Here is a 10,840-nt window from a genome sequence, read left to right on the forward strand (position 1 = left end):
CTCTTCCATATATACTCAGTGCTCTTGCCCTCTTTCTCTCCATGCTGTATGTTTTTTAAAATTTAATCAGTGGAGTGACTTTTCTTGCCATTTCCATGAAGGGCACCCTACTGAGGACAAGAATCAAAATATCAGACCTCAAATGTTTTCTTGACATGACTCCATCATTGTTTTTGCAACATTTTAGAAATTTCTTTCTTCCTCATTTCAGCTGATTACCCAATGTCATGAACATTGAAATCAAAGGACAGGAAATTTCCTTCATCCTCAAAATCGCAGATCCAAACCAATTTGCAACAGTACTTATCCCCTTCTTTCTCACTATTAAGGTGAAGGCAATATTTCTTCCTTGTTTAAATGTTGGTGTCTCCATCCATAATCCAGATGTCAGCCCCTCTCACCTTATAGTGTCATTGCTGCATTGCTCCTACTCTTTCCCCTCATCAGCATTTTCCTAAATTAGCTTTTCCACCTCCCATCCTTGACTCAGCAGCCCTACATGCCCCCTTCCCCAATCCTTTGCCAAGCCGACTGGGGGCCTGTAAATGCTATCTCCACATTGTCACTGAATTCATTCAGTGCTCTCAAGTGGATTGTATTCTTGCCACTGTACTAAATCTGCTTTTGTCAAGACCACCAACTTCATGGACCCAATTCCAAAGATTAATTTCCTGCTCTTTACTGAATACCTAACAGGATCTCAGGGCATCTTTAGTATAAAAGGACCCCACTTCTCTACAATTGCCCAATGCAGAGAATGTTTAAATGGGAGTACCATGGTTGTACCTCAGACTTTGTGTCAGTTCCCAAGATGCACATTTCTGTTAGATACCTCCTGGTAATCACAGGCCAGGACAAGGGCCTCTGCTCTTCTCTGACCTCCTAATTCAAACATAGACTATCCTCACTTCTAATTCAGATGTAAACTTGACTATTGAAGATCTATCAATATAGGGGATAAGGTAAAAGCTCAGGAATAACTAAAGTCCATATGGATTCTAGGAGGCCAATACTCCTGTGTGTAGACATGACTCATCAGTAGCTGGAAGTTTCCAAAGTTGATTCTTCAGGAATGGTTTGTGGTCCCACTTTACACATTAGGAATCTCCTTTGGGCAGCTAATGACACCAAAACATAAGTGCTTTCTTTAATTCTTCCTCAAGTTACGTTGAACTACAAGAAAGAGTCCACACTGGAGAGAAACTCTATGTGTGTAAGCAGAGTGGGAAACCGTTCTTGTTTTTGGCTCAAGTTTGAAAACATGAAAAAATTCACAGTGGGGAGAAACCCTATGTATGTAAGCAATATGAAAAAGCCTTTATTTCTTTAAGTTACTTTTGAGCAAATGAACAGTGTCACGGTGGAGAGAGGCCCTATGTATGTGAGCAATGTGGCAAGGCTTTCATTTGGCAGCATAATCTTCAAAGACAAAAACAAATCCACACTGGTGAGAAACCCTGTGAATCCAAACCATGTGGAAAACCCTTCATTTGTTCTGCTTCCCTTAAGAGACATGTACAGACTCATGCAGGAGAAAATTCCTACATACCAAATACAGGAAGACTTCAATAACAGAGTGGCTCAAGTGGTGTTAGTATACCTGCCTAGCAAATGTGAGGCCCTGAGTTCAAACTCCAGTACCTCCAAAAAATTAAAAGAAAGCATTACCTTTGCCAGGCGACAGTGGAGTATACCTGTAATCCTAGTTACTTGGGAGGTTGAGATCATGGTTTGAGGCCAGCTCAGGAAGATAGTTTGAGACCCTTATTTCCAAAATAAAGCAGAACAAAATGGACTGGAAGTATCCTCAAGTGGTAAGGCACCTGTTCTGGAAGGTCAAAACCCTTAGTTCAAACACTAATCCCACACCCCAAAAAAAGTACTAGCTTACAGAATAGGGTAAGTGAATCAAATGCAATGAAAAATGCCTCAAATATAATTAACTGAACATACAACCCTGCACACAAAACCAATGGGGCAGGAAGGAGGAGTTGGGAATATTCTGTCATCTCTGCCCTGCTGCTGACACAGCACATTGTTACTTTAAGCTGGATTTAGAGTGGTTGGAAATGAACACTACTACCACTGGGGAATCACTACAACAAATTGGAGGGAGTCTACTTGATATCCTGATGGAGCAGAGAAAAGGTAGTAACGAAAAATGCCCACGTATATAAGATGTGAATACAGACAGCATGGGAGGTTCAAAAAAATCAAGGGCAACTAAGGTCACTAGGCAAGGAATTGTCTCCTAAGTGGGGAGATAAAGAGATCAGCCCAGGGAATTATAACTTACTAGATCAGACCAGAAATCCACAAGGACAAGAAGGAAATGAAAACTTGAACTGTACCTGATTAACTGCTTATGTCTAAAGAGAGGTAAAAACTAAAGGAGATCTAGATTCAGAGGACACCATAATTTGAAATTTTCACCTCCAGAAATCCAAACATGTTCTCACAGTAAATATTAGACAGCAATTATTTCATAACCAGCAATGGAGGGACTGGAATCCTGGTTCAAATGGTAGTCACCTGCTCAGCAACCACGAAGCCCTCGGCTCAAACACCGGTACCTAAAAAAAAGAAAAAAGTGGTTCGCCAGTGGCCATACCTGTAATTCTATATACTCAGGAGGCAGACATTAGGACCAGCCCCGGGCAAATAGTTCAGGAATCCTTCTCTCAAAAATACCCAACACCAAAAGTGGTGGCAGAGTGGCTGAAGTTGAAGAGTTCCTGCCTAATCAAGCATTGAGTCCTGAGTTCAAAACTTATAGTACTCAGAGTCAAAATTTATTGTATTTGATTTGTTTTTATATAGTTAAAAATTAATTAAATTTCAATGTTTGGGTCATTTCTCTCTGCCCCCTGCCAAAATTTATTGTATTTGAATCAAAGTTCCTAGTATTCAGAGAACACAGTGTTATGGAGAAATCTAATCCAAGAAATGAATATACTAGAAGAAAAGAAAGAACTAAATGTAACAATGTAAACTTCTACTTAAAGAGAAACTGTGAAAGAAGATGGAGACAATGGTAAATCAAGTACTCAGAAATAATGATTAGGCTGGGCACTGATGCTCATGTATGTAATCATTGCTACTAAGAAGGCAGCGATCTGGAGGATCATGGTTTGAAGCCAGCCCATGTAAATAACTCACAAGTCTCCATCTCGAAAAAAACCCATCACAGAAAAAGGGGCTGGTGGAGTGGCTCGAGGTGTAGGCCCTTAGTTCAAACCCCTGTACTGCAAAGTAAATAAATAAATAATGACTAGGAAAGATATCAATAACATTACAGACAGGAAATCAATAAAACCAAAAGCTGGTTTTCTAGAAATATCAACTGATTAGGCAAGATAACTCAAAAAGAACAGAGCAGAAGAGACACCGCCTCGTGGGGATTTCTGGCTCTTTTCTCTTTGCCTTAAATTTGGGTGTCTTTTATGAATAATCAAAAGCAGCAAAAGCCAACGCTATCAGGCCAGCATTTTAAAACCAGAAAAAGAGATGAAAAGGAGAGGTTGGACCCTACTCAATTTCAAGACTGTATTATTCAAGGCTTAACTGAAACTGGTACTGATTTGGAAGCAGTAGTTAAGTTTCTTGATGCTTCTGGAGCAAAACTTGGCTACCACCGCTATGCAGAAACACTCTTTGACATTCTGGCGGCCGGTGGAATGCTGGCTCCAGGTGGTACACTGGCAGATGACATGATGCATACAGATGTCTGTGTGTTTGCAGCACAAGAAGACCTAGAGACCATGCAAGCATTTGCTCAGGTTTTTAACAAGTTAATCAGGCGCTACAAATACTTGGAGAAAGGTTTTGAAGATGAAGTAAAAAAGCTATTGCTGTTCTTAAAGGGTTTCTCAGAGTCAGAGAGGCACAAGCTGGCTATGTTGATGGGTGTTCTTCTGGCTAATGGAACACTTAATGCATCCATTCTTAATAGCCTTTGTAATGAATGAGAATTTGGTTAAAGAAAGGGTTTCAGCAGCTTTTGCTGTAAAGCTCTTTAAATCATGGATAAATGAAAAAGACATCAATGCAGTAGCTGCAAGTCTTCGGAAAGTCAGCACGGATAACCGACTGATGGAACTTTTTCCTGCCAATAAGCAAAGCATTGAACATTTCACAAAATACTTTACTGAGGCAGGCTTGAAAGAATTTTCAGAGTATGTTTGGAATCAGCAGACCATAGGAGCTGGTAAGGAGCTCCAGAAAGAACTTCAAGAACAGATGTCCCATGGTGATCTATTTAAGGATATAATTTTATATGTCAAGGAGGAGATGAAAAAAATAACATCCCAGAGTCTGTTGTTATTGGGATAGTGTGGTCGAGTGTGATGAGTGGAACAAAAAAGAGGAGCCTGTAGCAGAGCAAGCCATTAAGCACTTGAAGCAATACAGCCCTCTACTTGCTGCCTTTACTACTCAAGGTCCATCTGAGCTGACTCTGTTATTGAAGATTCAGGAGTATTGCTATGACAACATTCATTTCATGAAAGCCTTCCAGAAAATAGTGGTGCTTTTTTATAAAGCTGAAGTCCTGAGTGAAGAGCCCATTCTGAAGTGGTACAAAGATGCACATGTTGCAAAGGGGAAAAGTGTCTTCCTTGAGCAAATGAAAAAATTTGTAGAATGGCTCAAAAATGCTGAAGAAGAATCTGAGTCTGAAGCCAAAGACGGTGACTAAATTTTGAAACCACATCCTCAGTAAAGCAAACAGGAGTTGTAGATAAAATGTCATGTATCATGTGTCCTGGTTCTTACATCTTCCTACCTCCCTGTATCAAGCATGATATAAGGGCTTTCATGGCAAATTTTATTTTAACTGTTTCTATGGTTATTGGAAATGTTGGGTTTCGTTTCTAAAACCATGTTTTGAGTAGCTACAGGAGCTATAGATTTGAATCTAATGTTGCATTAGTTTTTTCAGTTACCTTCTACCTCCTGTATTTTCTATTGTAAAAAGGTAATTTAAGGCCTTCCACAATGAACAGTTCACTTTATTCCCTGGGTTTTCTATATAAATAATTTTCAAGATATGATTTGGTTAAAAATGATTTGTTATAAACTTTCTGTTTTGCAAATTAAACTGTAAAGTATCCAAAGTCTCAAAAAGCCATGATTTGTGTGATGGTTTGGTATGCCCAGAGCCCTGTTCATCAATGAAAATCTCCTCTACAATAATTGAATTCATTAGCATATATTCTGAGTATTTGGACCATTGCTTACGTGTTAACATTTTCTTATATTTTTAATCCCAGCTGTCCTTAAGTTTTAACCCTGAATGTCCTTAAGTTCAGTTGTTTGGTCTCTGGTTTGTTATCCTTAGTGAAGGAAAGAGACAAACTGAAGCTTGAGAAATCAAATGTGCCAGAGGTACTGGGAAGAAGGAAGTTGAGCTTTTTCCCATTGAGAAACTTCTGCATTCAGTTGACTCTTACCATAGGCAAAACAAATGGGTATTCTTTTCATACAAGCATTTTCAAATACACCTGAGAAAAGTCTTATCAGTTAAAAAAATTTTAATTAAAATATTTTATGCTTAGCATACACTTAGATTGTTAAGAAAGGACTTCTAAAGGAGTATGACTAAAGGAAATGACTGATGTACTAACTTCAGTAAAAAGGCAAATATGACTTACATTTCCTAATGGCTTAGAGTATTTGTTGTAAAGAATGAAGTGCGATGTAACTATGTATTCCCACTTGGTTGTACTGGACTGCCTTCATTCTGTTAACATTCAGTAATGACTCAAGCATCTGGCTACAAACTGAATTTCCAGTTTTTAATTGCCATGAGCCAAATATTATAAATTATCAGTCCACTTACTGTAATGGCTGCCTTTAATTTTCTCTTTTCTTGTTGCTATCCATCTGTGTATGTAGTCAGTAGGGAGGAAAGTGTAGCCAAATTTTGGGGTAGAAAGTCATGTTAAAAGTGAGTATTCTAATTGGTGAGAGAAAATAGTCTCAAATAATGCCACCAGAGACCAAGTGGAAATTCCCCCTTGTGAAGGTACTATTCTTAGTAGCTAAGAATTTGGTGTTTGAAAGTTCTTCTTGAGGGAAAGACATGTAATATAATTTGAAATAAAGGTATAGTAACCTTAAGAGCATTATAACTGATAACATTGTGAGTGGGGTGAATTTGTTAAATGAATGATTTTGATGGTTTTCATGCACAGGCAAAATGAATTCATTAGATTTCTATGTAATGATTTGCTTTTACTTTGTAATTTGTAGTCCTCAAAAGACTTTTTTTTAAAATAAAAGTCCATCCTTAAATTAAAAAAATAAAAAAGAACAGAACACACAAATTACTAATAGTGCTCATGAAAGGAAAGCTGCTAGTAATAATAGTATAGACTTGAAAAGGACCCTAAAGGGAAATCATGAATAATTCCATGCCCATAAATTTGATGATGTGGACAAAATGAATGAATTAAAGGAAAGAAGCCATCTACCAAAACTTATACCAGGAGAAAGAGCACACATGGAAGGGTTTACAGATATGCTCAAATATTTAAAGCACTCCAAGAAACCATGAGGCCCTGAGTACAAACCCCACTATCTACAAAAGAAGAAATTTTAAAATACAAAGTAAAGTGATAAGATTCCCCACCCCAAGTTCATGTAGGGTAAAATTTGTACTGTGAGAATTGCTATATTACTGAAAGGGATTTACAGTTTCCATGCAACTCTATTGAAATCCCAATGACACTCCTTACAGGAATAGAAAAAAAAAATCCAGATTCGTATGGAAGCACAAAAAGCCCCAAATTGAGAAAACAATCCTGAACAAAAAAAGCAATGCTGCTAAAAAAATGATGTAGGTATCACAATACCTGACTTTGAATTTATAATATACAGCCACAGTAACAAAAACAGCAGGTATGCTTACATATATATAATAAAATGTAATATTATTTATCCAATAAGAAGAATGCAATTACGAAACTTTCATGAAAAATGGATGTAGCTGGAGTTCACCATGTTAAGCAAAATAAGCCAGACTCAGAGACATAAGTCGCATATTTTCTTTTCGGTACTGAGATTTGGATTAGGGGCTACACCTTGAGTCACTTCACCAGCCTTTTGTGATGGGTTTCTTAGAGGGTCTCGGAACCATTTGCCCAGGTTGGCGTCCCACTTCAATCCTCCTGATCTCTTCCTCCTGAGTAGCTAGGATTACAGACATGAGCCACCGGTGACGGGCTCACGTTTTATATCATACGTACTATCTAAAATTTTTACATGAATTACAAGGGGGGCTGTTTAGGATGGAAACCATTGGGAAGCCGGAATTTGGTGAGAGGGTGAATATGAACCAGTGCATAAGCATCCATGAAAACAGCACAATGAAACACATTAATTCTAAAATGCAGGGAGGAAGGGAAAGGATGGTAAGGATGCGTACTAGAGGGGGTGAAAGTGATGAAAGTGCATTATGTGTTCTATGATAAAAGCGCAATGAAACCTCCATGAAGAAGTGATGTACACTAATACATGTCTACACTCAAGCGGAAAACCACAGGTATCTACCTGTCTGTCTATCTATCTACACATCTATCTATCTACATATACATAGGCAAATTTAAAAAGAGGGAATAAAGGAAACACCTTGGAGCAAGAGGTATAGCTGGTAATACAGGTCTGACTAGCAGGAGGAGGAAAACATGTAAATTCTTCCATGGCTATGCCAGTTTATTTGTGGCACAAACGTGTTTCTTTTTTCAAGACAGGCACTTTACCATGTGAACAATTCCTCCAGCACCAGAAACTTGATAAAAGCAGTGATTTCTAAGCACAGCATAAGATGCTCACGAGGGTGTAAGAAGCAGGTGTCTGGTCTGGAAAGCGCAGGCCAGTTTGGCTCAACACAGTCAGTGCAAAGACTGGGGCAGATTCGCCCAAGGGGAAGAACCCTAGACTGGGGAACCGCTGAAGGGAATGGTACTTCGGGTTTGCAGAACCTGGTAGCAATGCGGTTTCCTGTCACTCAAGCCTGAGGGGGCGGGGCCGGGGCTAGTAGCCAATCAGGAGCCGGGTCGTGCAGCGGCAGGAATGTGTCCAATGAAGAGCGCGGATCTTAGGAGGCAGCCTGCGCACGACGCCATCTGCCTCTGAGGTCGGGGCGTATTCGACGCCGGCGGCTGAGCTGGGAGACGCCACAGGTGTCCCAGCCTCTGCGGCTCTGTGTTCCCGCCACTGCCGGAGCCTTGGGAGGACACGGGATCGCCGTGAAATGGTGAGATTTCGGCCGAGTCGCGGAGCAGCGGCGGGAAAGCAGCCGGAAGGGGCGGTGGAGGGCGTGGCCTGCCGCTCCACCCTGGTGTGCGGTCAGCGTCTGCTGCTGGCTCCGCTTGGCCCCGCGTGTCCCCAAGGGCGCGGTGACGGCGGCCGCGGGGGCGCGCCGTGGGGTGGGGTCCCCGTGTCTCCTTGGTGGCTCCCGGTTTTCCGGAGTCTTCAGGGTCGGGGAGGGATCGTGGAGCTCCAGTACCTGTCCCCAGGCCGTGCTTCTGGGCGCTGGCCACGCACCCCCCCTCCCAAGTCCTCCGACATCGCCGACGCCCTGCAAAGGGCGGTCCCGTGCAAGGTGGCTGGTGGTGGAGGGGAGGGGACACCGCCACCCTCTGTGACGTCTCGGTTACCGAATTCCACTGTTACCAGACGTGGTTTTACAAGGGAAAAGCTGATGGGGAGACAGGAGTTTTTGCATGGGGTGTGGCTGCAGCTGTGTTGTAGCCCAGGGCTGGTCAGAGTCTGGGAGCAACGGTTCTTGTCTCGCAGGAAAAAGGACTTGGGGTGGGGACACTGGGATTTCATCAACAACCATCATTAAAAGCAAGGCAGAGCTAGGAAGGGCAGTGCCTTACAACGTCCGTTCGGGACCACGGTGGCAGTTTGTGAGGCATTTCCTCTGTAAAGTCACAACTTTAGTTACATGGTAATGAAGTCTGTGCCTCACCTCTGTACAGACTTTTTGCAGAATTTATGCAGAACTGGGCCAAAAACCAAAAAAAGCAGGAGATGGACAATACTGAGTGACGCGATGTATTAGAGTGAGGTTAAAAGCAGGGCGGGAACAGTGTAGACTCCAGGCCACTGGTGTTTGTCTCTCTTGGATGTTTTTCGTCGTTTTGCCTGTTGAAGCTGCTTCAGCTAAGCCTGCTTGTCACTGGCGGTAGTGTGGGTGGCAGCTGCTTCTACTGAGCCCATCTTGCCTAAAATCCTGTCCTGTGAAGAGCCCAAATGTTAGGTCCCTTAGCTCCTCTATGGTGAGGCTGAAAGGGCCATTCTTTCTAGGGAGGAGGAAACAGGGTTAAAAGAAGGTGGTGGTGTGTGGGGCAAGCATCAATTCCTGGACCAGGGAACGTGGTCCTCTGAAGTTAGCCTGTCCTTAGGGTGGTGGTGTTAATGGCAGTGATGCAGTCTCTAATCAGATTTCCAAAGTCTTTGTGTTCCATGTGGAAGAATCCATGGCAGGTTACATGCAATGGAGTTTATTAGAAGTTCAGGAAAGGAATAACAAAAGGGGGCATTGTGAACCCCAGCTTGAAGCAGAGATTGAGAGTGCTTCTCTCTTCCATTGATTTTAATGGGAAGGGAAGAAACTGGTAATCTAACCACCAATAATCAATGAGTGGAGAGGGACATAGGTGGTCCCTGGGCCAGGTTGGGATGGTTTGAGTTGTCCCTGAGCTAGGGTGTGAAACAACTACATACGTTTGGAATTGAAAAGAAGGCTCAAAGGGAGAATGTTCAACCCGAAATTTTAAGAGTCCCAAACTTTCCCTAAGTCTTACCTGCCTCAAAGGTACTGGAGAAATAATGTGCGGGTCTCAGGACAAGGGTGGATGAGAAGCCCAGGTCTGGAGGAAGCAGAGAAACTTAAGGAAAGTTGGCCTAATTTTTTTGTTTGTTTAAAAAGAAAACTGGGAGGACTCATGTAAGTCTAAGGGGAAGAGTGTTTGTTTGCACTTGCTTGCTGCTCCTCAGCAGTGGGATGGTAGGATGTCTTTAATCACAACTCTTTGCCTGGATTACAAACTCTGGGTAGAAGTGGACATTTCCAGCTCTTGGTTGTGGAAACAATGAGTTAGTGTTGTCAGGGTGTAATTTGTCCTAATTGAGAAAGTGAGGGGCAGTATGGGAGAAAGATACCTTGGGTTCTAAGTTGGCTCAAGAAACTCACCTTCCCTGGCAAAAATTACTACCTCTAGCCTTAATCTGACTTAGAAATACCCCAAATAAAATGGGCCTTACTCCCTTTGAAGCATTGTATGGGAGACCCTTTTTCCAAAAAGATTTAATTTTAGACCCCAAAGTAACTAACCTAGGCTGTCATATCACACAACTAGCCAAGTTTCAGCAGGTCCTCTGTGAAGTAGGGAGGGAAGAACCCCAAGGCCTCTCCCTGGCTGCCTTTTGTCCTGGAGATCTAGTCCTTATCAAATTTCCCCATAATCCCTGGGGTCTCTCTGAAGCCCCTTGGGAAGGGCCATTCCTGGTCTTGTTATCTACCCCCGCAGGAATTAAGGTTGCTGGGCTAGACTCCTGGACTCACAACTCCCCAGCCAAATGTTGGACACCAGAGCCTGACACACCCACCCTGAGCCACACCCTGCTCCACCAGCCTACTCCTGTGAGCCAGTGGAAGACCTCAAATATCTTTTCAATAGGAACACTTCAAGCACGTGACTTATGTATTCACTTTCTCCCTTTTTGTGAGCTGTTTACATTCTGGTTCTCTTTATTCTGAGTGTTGGTTTGTGGGCAACTTCTCCCCCTAAGTGGTTATGGCCCCAACAAATAACCTTAAGCGGTGGGT

At 42.2% G+C, this 10,840-nt stretch overlaps 1 pseudogene; it reads left to right on the forward strand.

Annotated features, from left to right (window-relative positions):
- Positions 1–3,401: 3,401 nt before the first annotated feature.
- On the forward strand, positions 3,402–5,284 carry LOC109678957 (eIF5-mimic protein 2 pseudogene; annotated as a pseudogene).
- The last annotated feature ends 5,556 nt before the right edge of the window (positions 5,285–10,840 follow it).

The sequence above is a fragment of the Castor canadensis genome, chromosome 14, assembly GCF_047511655.1.
Source record: "Castor canadensis chromosome 14, mCasCan1.hap1v2, whole genome shotgun sequence".
Classification (NCBI taxonomy): Eukaryota; Metazoa; Chordata; class Mammalia; order Rodentia; family Castoridae; genus Castor; species Castor canadensis.